The 14,838-nt window shown below is 41.6% G+C and overlaps 18 non-coding genes across 18 annotated transcripts; all 18 read right to left on the bottom strand.

Moving 5' to 3' along the window:
• Nucleotides 1-1,081: 1,081 nt before the first annotated feature.
• On the bottom strand, nt 1,082-1,174 carry TRNAI-UAU (transfer RNA isoleucine (anticodon UAU)). Its single transcript is given in 2 exon segments — nt 1,082-1,117; nt 1,137-1,174. It is a non-coding gene; the product is annotated as a tRNA-Ile (tRNA).
• Nucleotides 1,175-1,453: 279 nt separating this feature from the next.
• On the bottom strand, nt 1,454-1,526 carry TRNAR-CCU (transfer RNA arginine (anticodon CCU)). Its single transcript has one exon. It is a non-coding gene; the product is annotated as a tRNA-Arg (tRNA).
• Nucleotides 1,527-2,629: 1,103 nt separating this feature from the next.
• On the bottom strand, nt 2,630-2,722 carry TRNAI-UAU (transfer RNA isoleucine (anticodon UAU)). The gene is given in 2 exon segments: nt 2,630-2,665; nt 2,685-2,722. It is a non-coding gene; the product is annotated as a tRNA-Ile (tRNA).
• A 279-nt stretch (nt 2,723-3,001) lies between these two features.
• TRNAR-CCU (transfer RNA arginine (anticodon CCU)) lies at nt 3,002-3,074 on the bottom strand. The gene has a single exon. It is a non-coding gene; the product is annotated as a tRNA-Arg (tRNA).
• A 1,103-nt stretch (nt 3,075-4,177) lies between these two features.
• TRNAI-UAU (transfer RNA isoleucine (anticodon UAU)) lies at nt 4,178-4,270 on the bottom strand. Its single transcript is given in 2 exon segments — nt 4,178-4,213; nt 4,233-4,270. It is a non-coding gene; the product is annotated as a tRNA-Ile (tRNA).
• A 279-nt stretch (nt 4,271-4,549) lies between these two features.
• Nucleotides 4,550-4,622, bottom strand: TRNAR-CCU (transfer RNA arginine (anticodon CCU)). The gene has a single exon. It is a non-coding gene; the product is annotated as a tRNA-Arg (tRNA).
• Nucleotides 4,623-5,725: 1,103 nt separating this feature from the next.
• Nucleotides 5,726-5,818, bottom strand: TRNAI-UAU (transfer RNA isoleucine (anticodon UAU)). Its single transcript is given in 2 exon segments — nt 5,726-5,761; nt 5,781-5,818. It is a non-coding gene; the product is annotated as a tRNA-Ile (tRNA).
• Nucleotides 5,819-6,097: 279 nt separating this feature from the next.
• TRNAR-CCU (transfer RNA arginine (anticodon CCU)) lies at nt 6,098-6,170 on the bottom strand. The gene has a single exon. It is a non-coding gene; the product is annotated as a tRNA-Arg (tRNA).
• Nucleotides 6,171-7,272: 1,102 nt separating this feature from the next.
• Nucleotides 7,273-7,365, bottom strand: TRNAI-UAU (transfer RNA isoleucine (anticodon UAU)). Its single transcript is given in 2 exon segments — nt 7,273-7,308; nt 7,328-7,365. It is a non-coding gene; the product is annotated as a tRNA-Ile (tRNA).
• A 279-nt stretch (nt 7,366-7,644) lies between these two features.
• On the bottom strand, nt 7,645-7,717 carry TRNAR-CCU (transfer RNA arginine (anticodon CCU)). The gene has a single exon. It is a non-coding gene; the product is annotated as a tRNA-Arg (tRNA).
• A 1,103-nt stretch (nt 7,718-8,820) lies between these two features.
• On the bottom strand, nt 8,821-8,913 carry TRNAI-UAU (transfer RNA isoleucine (anticodon UAU)). Its single transcript is given in 2 exon segments — nt 8,821-8,856; nt 8,876-8,913. It is a non-coding gene; the product is annotated as a tRNA-Ile (tRNA).
• A 279-nt stretch (nt 8,914-9,192) lies between these two features.
• On the bottom strand, nt 9,193-9,265 carry TRNAR-CCU (transfer RNA arginine (anticodon CCU)). Its single transcript has one exon. It is a non-coding gene; the product is annotated as a tRNA-Arg (tRNA).
• Nucleotides 9,266-10,368: 1,103 nt separating this feature from the next.
• On the bottom strand, nt 10,369-10,461 carry TRNAI-UAU (transfer RNA isoleucine (anticodon UAU)). The gene is given in 2 exon segments: nt 10,369-10,404; nt 10,424-10,461. It is a non-coding gene; the product is annotated as a tRNA-Ile (tRNA).
• Nucleotides 10,462-10,740: 279 nt separating this feature from the next.
• Nucleotides 10,741-10,813, bottom strand: TRNAR-CCU (transfer RNA arginine (anticodon CCU)). Its single transcript has one exon. It is a non-coding gene; the product is annotated as a tRNA-Arg (tRNA).
• Nucleotides 10,814-11,915: 1,102 nt separating this feature from the next.
• TRNAI-UAU (transfer RNA isoleucine (anticodon UAU)) lies at nt 11,916-12,008 on the bottom strand. The gene is given in 2 exon segments: nt 11,916-11,951; nt 11,971-12,008. It is a non-coding gene; the product is annotated as a tRNA-Ile (tRNA).
• Nucleotides 12,009-12,287: 279 nt separating this feature from the next.
• Nucleotides 12,288-12,360, bottom strand: TRNAR-CCU (transfer RNA arginine (anticodon CCU)). Its single transcript has one exon. It is a non-coding gene; the product is annotated as a tRNA-Arg (tRNA).
• Nucleotides 12,361-13,463: 1,103 nt separating this feature from the next.
• On the bottom strand, nt 13,464-13,556 carry TRNAI-UAU (transfer RNA isoleucine (anticodon UAU)). Its single transcript is given in 2 exon segments — nt 13,464-13,499; nt 13,519-13,556. It is a non-coding gene; the product is annotated as a tRNA-Ile (tRNA).
• A 279-nt stretch (nt 13,557-13,835) lies between these two features.
• On the bottom strand, nt 13,836-13,908 carry TRNAR-CCU (transfer RNA arginine (anticodon CCU)). Its single transcript has one exon. It is a non-coding gene; the product is annotated as a tRNA-Arg (tRNA).
• Between the last annotated feature and the right edge of the window lie 930 nt (nt 13,909-14,838).

Here is a 14,838-nt window from a genome sequence, read left to right as displayed (position 1 = left end):
GTTTTTTCTTTCCAAAGCAAGCAAACATTCACATGTGATGAGTGAGCGAGAAAGGTTTGTGTTGTACCGTTTGCTTTCCAAATCGGATAAAATCTTAACCGCATGCTTGATTTTTTAAGAAAAGACTAGGTTCCCTTGTATTGTCGTTCTAATTGCACACTAACAGGACATTTCTAATGCAGATGAAGGAAATCTTAATGGAGTGACAAAACCCTTTAAAAACTGAATACCTCTTAATATGTATTGGGACAAGTATCCAGTGAAGAACCTAGTCGAGCACTTTTAATCTTGAACTAAAACATGCTAATGGCTTTACTTTAAACCCTTGGTGACATCTCACATACAATTATGTTGCTGCTGCCAAGGGATTAGCGCATCGTCACATAACAGTACGTAACAGTGATGGAGCCGGCTCAGAAGCTGGGACAAGTACCCAGTGAAGAAGCCAGAAGAGCACTTATAATCTGGAACCATAACATGCCAATGGCTTTACTTTGAGACAGAGGAAAGGCAAACAATACAGATGGGCGTTAAAGTCACAATCCCTGGCTTAGGAGGCCAGTGCCTTATCCATTAGGCAACTGGGACTTGACTTTTTCTATAAGTGGTTGTTTTTCCAAAGCAATCAAACATTCACTTGTGACTGAGTGATCGAGAATGGTTTGTGTTCTACCGTTTGCTTTCTAGATCTGACAAAATCTTAACCACGTGCTTGCTTTTTGTAGACAAAGGAAAGAGGGTCCCTTGTCTTTTCATTATGATCACACACTTACAGGACTCTGCTAATAAAGATGAAGGAAAGCTTATTGGAGGGCCAAAACCTTTAAAAATACCTCTTAATATATATTGGGACAAGTATCCAGTAAAGAAGCAAGTTGAGCACTTTTAATCTGGAACTAAAACATGCCAATGGCTTTTATTTAAGAAAGAGAAAAGGCAAACACCACAGATGGGACTCACCCTTAAAAACGGTATACCTCTTCCATGTATCCCCTTCAATTATGTTTATAGATCATGGGCCATGAGTAAGTTTGCTATTCCACTGGAGGTCTAAATAAAGCACAAGAAGGCAAGAAAAGAGTGCTCCAGGTGAGGCTCGAACTCACAACCTCGGCATTGCTCAACAGTTACTGCTTTATAAGTACCGTGCGCTGACCGATTGCGCCACTGGAGCTCTTACTGATGTCTGCACGCGTGTCCGTTTTCCACCGTGTGCTGACCGATTGCACCGCGGGATGAAGTGATTCCTCAAGCGTGTCTGTTTTCCATCAATTTTCAAAAACACGACAGCGTTTAAGATAGCGGTCAGTCAAGATACTGTGAGTAATAAGTCATTTACTTCTCTCTTATTAATATATAAAGAAGCATCAGTCCAGTGGATGAAGCCAGTTGAGCACTTTTAATCAGGAACTAAAACAGCAACAGCTTAACTTTAAGAAAGATGAAAGGTAAACACCCCAGATGGGACTTGAACCCACAATCCCTGGCCTAGGAGGCCAGTGCCTTATCCATTAGGCCACTGGGGCTGTAAACTTGCTCTGCGCCGTGGTTTTTTCTTTCCAAAGCAAGCAAACATTCACATGTGATGAGTGAGCGAGAAAGGTTTGTGTTGTACCGTTTGCTTTCCAAATCGGATAAAATCTTAACCGCATGCTTGATTTTTTAAGAAAAGACTAGGTTCCCTTGTATTGTCGTTCTAATTGCACACTAACAGGACATTTCTAATGCAGATGAAGGAAATCTTAATGGAGTGACAAAACCCTTTAAAAACTGAATACCTCTTAATATGTATTGGGACAAGTATCCAGTGAAGAACCTAGTCGAGCACTTTTAATCTTGAACTAAAACATGCTAATGGCTTTACTTTAAACCCTTGGTGACATCTCACATACAATTATGTTGCTGCTGCCAAGGGATTAGCGCATCGTCACATAACAGTACGTAACAGTGATGGAGCCGGCTCAGAAGCTGGGACAAGTACCCAGTGAAGAAGCCAGAAGAGCACTTATAATCTGGAACCATAACATGCCAATGGCTTTACTTTGAGACAGAGGAAAGGCAAACAATACAGATGGGCGTTAAAGCCACAATCCCTGGCTTAGGAGGCCAGTGCCTTATCCATTAGGCAACTGGGACTTGACTTTTTCTATAAGTGGTTGTTTTTCCAAAGCAATCAAACATTCACTTGTGACTGAGTGATCGAGAATGGTTTGTGTTCTACCGTTTGCTTTCTAGATCTGACAAAATCGTAACCACGTGCTTGCTTTTTGTAGACAAGGGAAAGAGGTTCCCTTGTCTTTTCATTATGATCACACACTTACAGGACTCTGCTAATAAAGATGAAGGAAAGCTTATTAGAGGGCCAAAACCTTTAAAAATACCTCTTAATATATATTGGGACAAGTATCCAGTAAAGAAGCAAGTTGAGCACTTTTAATCTGGAACTAAAACATGCCAATGGCTTTTATTTAAGAAAGAGAAAAGGCAAACACCACAGATGGGACTCACCCTTAAAAACGGTATACCTCTTCCATGTATCCCCTTCAATTATGTTTATAGATCATGGGCCATGAGTAAGTTTGCTATTCCACTGGAGGTCTAAATAAAGCACAAGAAGGCAAGAAAGGAGTGTTCCAGGTGAGGCTCGAACTCACAACCTCGGCATTGCTCAACAGTTACTGCTTTATAAGTACCGTGCGCTGACCGATTGCGCCACTGGAGCTCTTACTGATGTCTGCACGCGTGTCCGTTTTCCACCGTGTGCTGACCGATTGCACCGCGGGATGAAGTGATTCCTCAAGCGTGTCTGTTTTCCATCAATTTTCAAAAACACGACAGCGTTTAAGATAGCGGTCAGTCAAGATACTGTGAGTAATAAGTCATTTACTTCTCTCTTATTAATATATAAAGAAGCATCAGTCCAGTGGATGAAGCCAGTTGAGCACTTTTAATCAGGAACTAAAACAGCAACAGCTTAACTTTAAGAAAGAAGAAAGGTAAACACCCCAGATGGGACTTGAACCCACAATCCCTGGCTTAGGAGGCCAGTGCCTTATCCATTAGGCCACTGGGGCTGTAAACTTGCTCTGCGTCGTGGTTTTTTCTTTCCAAAGCAAGCAAACATTCACATGTGATGAGTGAGCGAGAAAGGTTTGTGTTGTACCGTTTGCTTTCCAAATCGGATAAAATCTTAACCGCATGCTTGTTTTTTTAAGAAAAGACTAGGTTCCCTTGTATTGTCGTTCTAATTGCACACTAACAGGACATTTCTAATGCAGATGAAGGAAATCTTAATGGAGTGACAAAACCCTTTAAAAACTGAATACCTCTTAATATGTATTGGGACAAGTATCCAGTGAAGAACCTAGTCGAGCACTTTTAATCTTGAACTAAAACATGCTAATGGCTTTACTTTAAACCCTTGGTGACATCTCACATACAATTATGTTGCTGCTGCCAAGGGATTAGCGCATCGTCACATAACAGTACGTAACAGTGATGGAGCCGGCCCAGAAGCTGGGACAAGTACCCAGTGAAGAAGCCAGAAGAGCACTTATAATCTGGAACCATAACATGCCAATGGCTTTACTTTGAGACAGAGGAAAGGCAAACAATACAGATGGGCGTTAAAGCCACAATCCCTGGCTTAGGAGGCCAGTGCCTTATCCATTAGGCAACTGGGACTTGACTTTTTCTATAAGTGGTTGTTTTTCCAAAGCAATCAAACATTCACTTGTGACTGAGTGATCGAGAATGGTTTGTGTTCTACCGTTTGCTTTCTAGATCTGACAAAATCTTAACCACGTGCTTGCTTTTTGTAGACAAGGGAAAGAGGGTCCCTTGTCTTTTCATTATGATCACACACTTACAGGACTCTGCTAATAAAGATGAAGGAAAGCTTATTGGAGGGCCAAAACCTTTAAAAATACCTCTTAATATATATTGGGACAAGTATCCAGTAAAGAAGCAAGTTGAGCACTTTTAATCTGGAACTAAAACATGCCAATGGCTTTTATTTAAGAAAGAGAAAAGGCAAACACCACAGATGGGACTCACCCTTAAAAACGGTATACCTCTTCCATGTATCCCCTTCAATTATGTTTATAGATCATGGGCCATGAGTAAGTTTGCTATTCCACTGGAGGTCTAAATAAAGCACAAGAAGGCAAGAAAGGAGTGCTCCAGGTGAGGCTCGAACTCACAACCTCGGCATTGCTCAACAGTTACTGCTTTATAAGTACCGTGCGCTGACCGATTGCGCCACTGGAGCTCTTACTGATGTCTGCACGCGTGTCCGTTTTCCACCGTGTGCTGACCGATTGCACCGCGGGATGAAGTGATTCCTCAAGCGTGTCTGTTTTCCATCAATTTTCAAAAACACGACAGCGTTTAAGATAGCGGTCAGTCAAGATACTGTGAGTAATAAGTCATTTACTTCTCTCTTATTAATATATAAAGAAGCATCAGTCCAGTGGATGAAGCCAGTTGAGCACTTTTAATCAGGAACTAAAACAGCAACAGCTTAACTTTAAGAAAGAAGAAAGGTAAACACCCCAGATGGGACTTGAACCCACAATCCCTGGCTTAGGAGGCCAGTGCCTTATCCATTAGGCCACTGGGGCTGTAAACTTGCTCTGCGCCGTGGTTTTTTCTTTCCAAAGCAAGCAAACATTCACATGTGATGAGTGAGCGAGAAAGGTTTGTGTTGTACCGTTTGCTTTCCAAATCGGATAAAATCTTAACCGCATGCTTGTTTTTTTAAGAAAAGACTAGGTTCCCTTGTATTGTCGTTCTAATTGCACACTAACAGGACATTTCTAATGCAGATGAAGGAAATCTTAATGGAGTGACAAAACCCTTTAAAAACTGAATACCTCTTAATATGTATTGGGACAAGTATCCAGTGAAGAACCTAGTCGAGCACTTTTAATCTTGAACTAAAACATGCTAATGGCTTTACTTTAAACCCTTGGTGACATCTCACATACAATTATGTTGCTGCTGCCAAGGGATTAGCGCATCGTCACATAACAGTACGTAACAGTGATGGAGCCGGCCCAGAAGCTGGGACAAGTACCCAGTGAAGAAGCCAGAAGAGCACTTATAATCTGGAACCATAACATGCCAATGGCTTTACTTTGAGACAGAGGAAAGGCAAACAATACAGATGGGCGTTAAAGCCACAATCCCTGGCTTAGGAGGCCAGTGCCTTATCCATTAGGCAACTGGGACTTTACTTTTTCTATAAGTGGTTGTTTTTCCAAAGCAATCAAACATTCACTTGTGACTGAGTGATCGAGAATGGTTTGTGTTCTACCGTTTGCTTTCTAGATCTGACAAAATCTTAACCACGTGCTTGCTTTTTGTAGACAAGGGAAAGAGGGTCCCTTGTCTTTTCATTATGATCACACACTTACAGGACTCTGCTAATAAAGATGAAGGAAAGCTTATTGGAGGGCCAAAACCTTTAAAAATACCTCTTAATATATATTGGGACAAGTATCCAGTAAAGAAGCAAGTTGAGCACTTTTAATCTGGAACTAAAACATGCCAATGGCTTTTATTTAAGAAAGAGAAAAGGCAAACACCACAGATGGGACTCACCCTTAAAAACGGTATACCTCTTCCATGTATCCCCTTCAATTATGTTTATAGATCATGGGCCATGAGTAAGTTTGCTATTCCACTGGAGGTCTAAATAAAGCACAAGAAGGCAAGAAAGGAGTGCTCCAGGTGAGGCTCGAACTCACAACCTCGGCATTGCTCAACAGTTACTGCTTTATAAGTACCGTGCGCTGACCAATTGCGCCACTGGAGCTCTTACTGATGTCTGCACGCGTGTCCGTTTTCCACCGTGTGCTGACCGATTGCACCGCGGGATGAAGTGATTCCTCAAGCGTGTCTGTTTTCCATCAATTTTCAAAAACACGACAGCGTTTAAGATAGCGGTCAGTCAAGATACTGTGAGTAATAAGTCATTTACTTCTCTCTTATTAATATATAAAGAAGCATCAGTCCAGTGGATGAAGCCAGTTGAGCACTTTTAATCAGGAACTAAAACAGCAACAGCTTAACTTTAAGAAAGAAGAAAGGTAAACACCCCAGATGGGACTTGAACCCACAATCCCTGGCTTAGGAGGCCAGTGCCTTATCCATTAGGCCACTGGGGCTGTAAACTTGCTCTGCGCCGTGGTTTTTCTTTCCAAAGCAAGCAAACATTCACATGTGATGAGTGAGCGAGAAAGGTTTGTGTTGTACCGTTTGCTTTCCAAATCGGATAAAATCTTAACCGCATGCTTGTTTTTTTAAGAAAAGACTAGGTTCCCTTGTATTGTCGTTCTAATTGCACACTAACAGGACATTTCTAATGCAGATGAAGGAAATCTTAATGGAGTGACAAAACCCTTTAAAAACTGAATACCTCTTAATATGTATTGGGACAAGTATCCAGTGAAGAACCTAGTCGAGCACTTTTAATCTTGAACTAAAACATGCTAATGGCTTTACTTTAAACCCTTGGTGACATCTCACATACAATTATGTTGCTGCTGCCAAGGGATTAGCGCATCGTCACATAACAGTACGTAACAGTGATGGAGCCGGCCCAGAAGCTGGGACAAGTACCCAGTGAAGAAGCCAGAAGAGCACTTATAATCTGGAACCATAACATGCCAATGGCTTTACTTTGAGACAGAGGAAAGGCAAACAATACAGATGGGCGTTAAAGCCACAATCCCTGGCTTAGGAGGCCAGTGCCTTATCCATTAGGCAACTGGGACTTGACTTTTTCTATAAGTGGTTGTTTTTCCAAAGCAATCAAACATTCACTTGTGACTGAGTGATCGAGAATGGTTTGTGTTCTACCGTTTGCTTTCTAGATCTGACAAAATCGTAACCACGTGCTTGCTTTTTGTAGACAAGGGAAAGAGGTTCCCTTGTCTTTTCATTATGATCACACACTTACAGGACTCTGCTAATAAAGATGAAGGAAAGCTTATTAGAGGGCCAAAACCTTTAAAAATACCTCTTAATATATATTGGGACAAGTATCCAGTAAAGAAGCAAGTTGAGCACTTTTAATCTGGAACTAAAACATGCCAATGGCTTTTATTTAAGAAAGAGAAAAGGCAAACACCACAGATGGGACTCACCCTTAAAAACGGTATACCTCTTCCATGTATCCCCTTCAATTATGTTTATAGATCATGGGCCATGAGTAAGTTTGCTATTCCACTGGAGGTCTAAATAAAGCACAAGAAGGCAAGAAAGGAGTGTTCCAGGTGAGGCTCGAACTCACAACCTCGGCATTGCTCAACAGTTACTGCTTTATAAGTACCGTGCGCTGACCGATTGCGCCACTGGAGCTCTTACTGATGTCTGCACGCGTGTCCGTTTTCCACCGTGTGCTGACCGATTGCACCGCGGGATGAAGTGATTCCTCAAGCGTGTCTGTTTTCCATCAATTTTCAAAAACACGACAGCGTTTAAGATAGCGGTCAGTCAAGATACTGTGAGTAATAAGTCATTTACTTCTCTCTTATTAATATATAAAGAAGCATCAGTCCAGTGGATGAAGCCAGTTGAGCACTTTTAATCAGGAACTAAAACAGCAACAGCTTAACTTTAAGAAAGAAGAAAGGTAAACACCCCAGATGGGACTTGAACCCACAATCCCTGGCTTAGGAGGCCAGTGCCTTATCCATTAGGCCACTGGGGCTGTAAACTTGCTCTGCGTCGTGGTTTTTTCTTTCCAAAGCAAGCAAACATTCACATGTGATGAGTGAGCGAGAAAGGTTTGTGTTGTACCGTTTGCTTTCCAAATCGGATAAAATCTTAACCGCATGCTTGTTTTTTTAAGAAAAGACTAGGTTCCCTTGTATTGTCGTTCTAATTGCACACTAACAGGACATTTCTAATGCAGATGAAGGAAATCTTAATGGAGTGACAAAACCCTTTAAAAACTGAATACCTCTTAATATGTATTGGGACAAGTATCCAGTGAAGAACCTAGTCGAGCACTTTTAATCTTGAACTAAAACATGCTAATGGCTTTACTTTAAACCCTTGGTGACATCTCACATACAATTATGTTGCTGCTGCCAAGGGATTAGCGCATCGTCACATAACAGTACGTAACAGTGATGGAGCCGGCCCAGAAGCTGGGACAAGTACCCAGTGAAGAAGCCAGAAGAGCACTTATAATCTGGAACCATAACATGCCAATGGCTTTACTTTGAGACAGAGGAAAGGCAAACAATACAGATGGGCGTTAAAGCCACAATCCCTGGCTTAGGAGGCCAGTGCCTTATCCATTAGGCAACTGGGACTTGACTTTTTCTATAAGTGGTTGTTTTTCCAAAGCAATCAAACATTCACTTGTGACTGAGTGATCGAGAATGGTTTGTGTTCTACCGTTTGCTTTCTAGATCTGACAAAATCTTAACCACGTGCTTGCTTTTTGTAGACAAGGGAAAGAGGGTCCCTTGTCTTTTCATTATGATCACACACTTACAGGACTCTGCTAATAAAGATGAAGGAAAGCTTATTGGAGGGCCAAAACCTTTAAAAATACCTCTTAATATATATTGGGACAAGTATCCAGTAAAGAAGCAAGTTGAGCACTTTTAATCTGGAACTAAAACATGCCAATGGCTTTTATTTAAGAAAGAGAAAAGGCAAACACCACAGATGGGACTCACCCTTAAAAACGGTATACCTCTTCCATGTATCCCCTTCAATTATGTTTATAGATCATGGGCCATGAGTAAGTTTGCTATTCCACTGGAGGTCTAAATAAAGCACAAGAAGGCAAGAAAGGAGTGCTCCAGGTGAGGCTCGAACTCACAACCTCGGCATTGCTCAACAGTTACTGCTTTATAAGTACCGTGCGCTGACCGATTGCGCCACTGGAGCTCTTACTGATGTCTGCACGCGTGTCCGTTTTCCACCGTGTGCTGACCGATTGCACCGCGGGATGAAGTGATTCCTCAAGCGTGTCTGTTTTCCATCAATTTTCAAAAACACGACAGCGTTTAAGATAGCGGTCAGTCAAGATACTGTGAGTAATAAGTCATTTACTTCTCTCTTATTAATATATAAAGAAGCATCAGTCCAGTGGATGAAGCCAGTTGAGCACTTTTAATCAGGAACTAAAACAGCAACAGCTTAACTTTAAGAAAGAAGAAAGGTAAACACCCCAGATGGGACTTGAACCCACAATCCCTGGCTTAGGAGGCCAGTGCCTTATCCATTAGGCCACTGGGGCTGTAAACTTGCTCTGCGCCGTGGTTTTTTCTTTCCAAAGCAAGCAAACATTCACATGTGATGAGTGAGCGAGAAAGGTTTGTGTTGTACCGTTTGCTTTCCAAATCGGATAAAATCTTAACCGCATGCTTGTTTTTTTAAGAAAAGACTAGGTTCCCTTGTATTGTCGTTCTAATTGCACACTAACAGGACATTTCTAATGCAGATGAAGGAAATCTTAATGGAGTGACAAAACCCTTTAAAAACTGAATACCTCTTAATATGTATTGGGACAAGTATCCAGTGAAGAACCTAGTCGAGCACTTTTAATCTTGAACTAAAACATGCTAATGGCTTTACTTTAAACCCTTGGTGACATCTCACATACAATTATGTTGCTGCTGCCAAGGGATTAGCGCATCGTCACATAACAGTACGTAACAGTGATGGAGCCGGCCCAGAAGCTGGGACAAGTACCCAGTGAAGAAGCCAGAAGAGCACTTATAATCTGGAACCATAACATGCCAATGGCTTTACTTTGAGACAGAGGAAAGGCAAACAATACAGATGGGCGTTAAAGCCACAATCCCTGGCTTAGGAGGCCAGTGCCTTATCCATTAGGCAACTGGGACTTTACTTTTTCTATAAGTGGTTGTTTTTCCAAAGCAATCAAACATTCACTTGTGACTGAGTGATCGAGAATGGTTTGTGTTCTACCGTTTGCTTTCTAGATCTGACAAAATCTTAACCACGTGCTTGCTTTTTGTAGACAAGGGAAAGAGGGTCCCTTGTCTTTTCATTATGATCACACACTTACAGGACTCTGCTAATAAAGATGAAGGAAAGCTTATTGGAGGGCCAAAACCTTTAAAAATACCTCTTAATATATATTGGGACAAGTATCCAGTAAAGAAGCAAGTTGAGCACTTTTAATCTGGAACTAAAACATGCCAATGGCTTTTATTTAAGAAAGAGAAAAGGCAAACACCACAGATGGGACTCACCCTTAAAAACGGTATACCTCTTCCATGTATCCCCTTCAATTATGTTTATAGATCATGGGCCATGAGTAAGTTTGCTATTCCACTGGAGGTCTAAATAAAGCACAAGAAGGCAAGAAAGGAGTGCTCCAGGTGAGGCTCGAACTCACAACCTCGGCATTGCTCAACAGTTACTGCTTTATAAGTACCGTGCGCTGACCAATTGCGCCACTGGAGCTCTTACTGATGTCTGCACGCGTGTCCGTTTTCCACCGTGTGCTGACCGATTGCACCGCGGGATGAAGTGATTCCTCAAGCGTGTCTGTTTTCCATCAATTTTCAAAAACACGACAGCGTTTAAGATAGCGGTCAGTCAAGATACTGTGAGTAATAAGTCATTTACTTCTCTCTTATTAATATATAAAGAAGCATCAGTCCAGTGGATGAAGCCAGTTGAGCACTTTTAATCAGGAACTAAAACAGCAACAGCTTAACTTTAAGAAAGAAGAAAGGTAAACACCCCAGATGGGACTTGAACCCACAATCCCTGGCTTAGGAGGCCAGTGCCTTATCCATTAGGCCACTGGGGCTGTAAACTTGCTCTGCGCCGTGGTTTTTCTTTCCAAAGCAAGCAAACATTCACATGTGATGAGTGAGCGAGAAAGGTTTGTGTTGTACCGTTTGCTTTCCAAATCGGATAAAATCTTAACCGCATGCTTGTTTTTTTAAGAAAAGACTAGGTTCCCTTGTATTGTCGTTCTAATTGCACACTAACAGGACATTTCTAATGCAGATGAAGGAAATCTTAATGGAGTGACAAAACCCTTTAAAAACTGAATACCTCTTAATATGTATTGGGACAAGTATCCAGTGAAGAACCTAGTCGAGCACTTTTAATCTTGAACTAAAACATGCTAATGGCTTTACTTTAAACCCTTGGTGACATCTCACATACAATTATGTTGCTGCTGCCAAGGGATTAGCGCATCGTCACATAACAGTACGTAACAGTGATGGAGCCGGCCCAGAAGCTGGGACAAGTACCCAGTGAAGAAGCCAGAAGAGCACTTATAATCTGGAACCATAACATGCCAATGGCTTTACTTTGAGACAGAGGAAAGGCAAACAATACAGATGGGCGTTAAAGCCACAATCCCTGGCTTAGGAGGCCAGTGCCTTATCCATTAGGCAACTGGGACTTTACTTTTTCTATAAGTGGTTGTTTTTCCAAAGCAATCAAACATTCACTTGTGACTGAGTGATCGAGAATGGTTTGTGTTCTACCGTTTGCTTTCTAGATCTGACAAAATCTTAACCACGTGCTTGCTTTTTGTAGACAAGGGAAAGAGGGTCCCTTGTCTTTTCATTATGATCACACACTTACAGGACTCTGCTAATAAAGATGAAGGAAAGCTTATTGGAGGGCCAAAACCTTTAAAAATACCTCTTAATATATATTGGGACAAGTATCCAGTAAAGAAGCAAGTTGAGCACTTTTAATCTGGAACTAAAACATGCCAATGGCTTTTATTTAAGAAAGAGAAAAGGCAAACACCACAGATGGGACTCACCCTTAAAAACGGTATACCTCTTCCATGTATCCCCTTCAATTATGTTTATAGATCATGGGCCATGAGTAAGTTTGCTATTCCACTGGAGGTCTAAATAAAGCACAAGAAGGCAAGAAAGGAGTGCTCCAGGTGAGGCTCGAACTCACAACCTCGGCATTGCTCAACAGTTACTGCTTTATAAGTACCGTGCGCTGACCGATTGCGCCACTGCAGCTCTTACTGATGTCTGCACGCGTGTCCGTTTTCCACCGTGTGCTGACCGATTGCACCGCGGGATGAAGTGATTCCTCAAGCGTGTCTGTTTTCCATCAATTTTCAAAAACACGACAGCGTTTAAGATAGCGGTCAGTCAAGATACTGTGAGTAATAAGTCATTTACTTCTCTCTGATTAATATATAAAGAAGCATCAGTCCAGTGGATGAAGCCAGTTGAGCGCTTTTAATCAGGAACTAAAACAGCAACAGCTTAACTTTAAGAAAGATGAAAGGTAAACACCCCAGATGGGACTTGAACCCACAATCCCTGGCCTAGGAGGCCAGTGCCTTATCCATTAGGCCACTGGGGCTGTAAACTTGCTCTGCGCCGTGGTTTTTTCTTTCCAAAGCAAGCAAACATTCACATGTGATGAGTGAGCGAGAAAGGTTTGTGTTGTACCGTTTGCTTTCCAAATCGGATAAAATCTTAACCGCATGCTTGATTTTTTAAGAAAAGACTAGGTTCCCTTGTATTGTCGTTCTAATTGCACACTAACAGGACATTTCTAATGCAGATGAAGGAAATCTTAATGGAGTGACAAAACCCTTTAAAAACTGAATACCTCTTAATATGTATTGGGACAAGTATCCAGTGAAGAACCTAGTCGAGCACTTTTAATCTTGAACTAAAACATGCTAATGGCTTTACTTTAAACCCTTGGTGACATCTCACATACAATTATGTTGCTGCTGCCAAGGGATTAGCGCATCGTCACATAACAGTACGTAACAGTGATGGAGCCGGCTCAGAAGCTGGGACAAGTACCCAGTGAAGAAGCCAGAAGAGCACTTATAATCTGGAACCATAACATGCCAATGGCTTTACTTTGAGACAGAGGAAAGGCAAACAATACAGATGGGCGTTAAAGCCACAATCCCTGGCTTAGGAGGCCAGTGCCTTATCCATTAGGCAACTGGGACTTGACTTTTTCTATAAGTGGTTGTTTTTCCAAAGCAATCAAACATTCACTTGTGACTGAGTGATCGAGAATGGTTTGTGTTCTACCGTTTGCTTTCTAGATCTGACAAAATCGTAACCACGTGCTTGCTTTTTGTAGACAAGGGAAAGAGGGTCCCTTGTCTTTTCATTATGATCACACACTTACAGGACTCTGCTAATAAAGATGAAGGAAAGCTTATTAGAGGGCCAAAACCTTTAAAAATACCTCTTAATATATATTGGGACAAGTATCCAGTAAAGAAGCAAGTTGAGCACTTTTAATCTGGAACTAAAACATGCCAATGGCTTTTATTTAAGAAAGAGAAAAGGCAAACACCACAGATGGGACTCACCCTTAAAAACGGTATACCTCTTCCATGTATCCCCTTCAATTATGTTTATAGATCATGGGCCATGAGTAAGTTTGCTATTCCACTGGAGGTCTAAATAAAGCACAAGAAGGCAAGAAAGGAGTGCTCCAGGTGAGGCTCGAACTCACAACCTCGGCATTGCTCAACAGTTACTGCTTTATAAGTACCGTGCGCTGACCGATTGCGCCACTGGAGCTCTTACTGATGTCTGCACGCGTGTCCGTTTTCCACCGTGTGCTGACCGATTGCACCGCAGGATGAAGTGATTCCTCAAGCGTGTCTGTTTTCCATCAATTTTCAAAAACACGACAGCGTTTAAGATAGCGGTCAGTCAAGATACTGTGAGTAATAAGTCATTTACTTCTCTCTTATTAATATATACAGAAGCATCAGTCCAGTGGATGAAGCCAGTTGAGCACTTTTAATCAGGAACTAAAACAGCAACAGCTTAACTTTAAGAAAGAAGAAAGGTAAACACCCCAGATGGGACTTGAACCCACAATCCCTGGCTTAGGAGGCCAGTGCCTTATCCATTAGGCCACTGGGGCTGTAAACTTGCTCTGCGCCGTGTTTTTTTCTTTCCAAAGCAAGCAAACATTCACATGTGATGAGTGAGCGAGAAAGGTTTGTGTTGTACCGTTTGCTTTCCAAATCGGATAAAATCTTAACCGCATGCTTGTTTTTTTAAGAAAAGACTAGGTTCCCTTGTATTGTCGTTCTAATTGCACACTAACAGGACATTTCTAATGCAGATGAAGGAAATCTTAATGGAGTGACAAAACCCTTTAAAAACTGAATACCTCTTAATATGTATTGGGACAAGTATTCAGTGAAGAACCTAGTCGAGCACTTTTAATCTTGAACTAAAACATGCTAATGGCTTTACTTTAAACCCTTGGTGACATCTCACATACAATTATGTTGCTGCTGCCAAGGGATTAGCGCATCGTCACATAACAGTACGTAACAGTGATGGAGCCGGCCCAGAAGCTGGGACAAGTACCCAGTGAAGAAGCCAGAAGAGCACTTATAATCTGGAACCATAACATGCCAATGGCTTTACTTTGAGACAGAGGAAAGGCAAACAATACAGATGGGCGTTAAAGCCACAATCCCTGGCTTAGGAGGCCAGTGCCTTATCCATTAGGCAACTGGGACTTTACTTTTTCTATAAGTGGTTGTTTTTCCAAAGCAATCAAACATTCACTTGTGACTGAGTGATCGAGAATGGTTTGTGTTCTACCGTTTGCTTTCTAGATCTGACAAAATCTTAACCACGTGCTTGCTTTTTGTAGACAAGGGAAAGAGGGTCCCTTGTCTTTTCATTATGATCACACACTTACAGGACTCTGCTAATAAAGATGAAGGAAAGCTTATTGGAGGGCCAAAACCTTTAAAAATACCTCTTAATATATATTGGGACAAGTATCCAGTAAAGAAGCAAGTTGAGCACTTTTAATCTGGAACTAAAACATGCC

This window comes from Rhinoderma darwinii, unplaced genomic scaffold (assembly GCF_050947455.1).
Source record: "Rhinoderma darwinii isolate aRhiDar2 unplaced genomic scaffold, aRhiDar2.hap1 Scaffold_4367, whole genome shotgun sequence".
NCBI lineage: Eukaryota > Metazoa > Chordata > Amphibia > Anura > Rhinodermatidae > Rhinoderma > Rhinoderma darwinii.
This window is presented reverse-complemented; position numbering and strand designations above follow the sequence as displayed.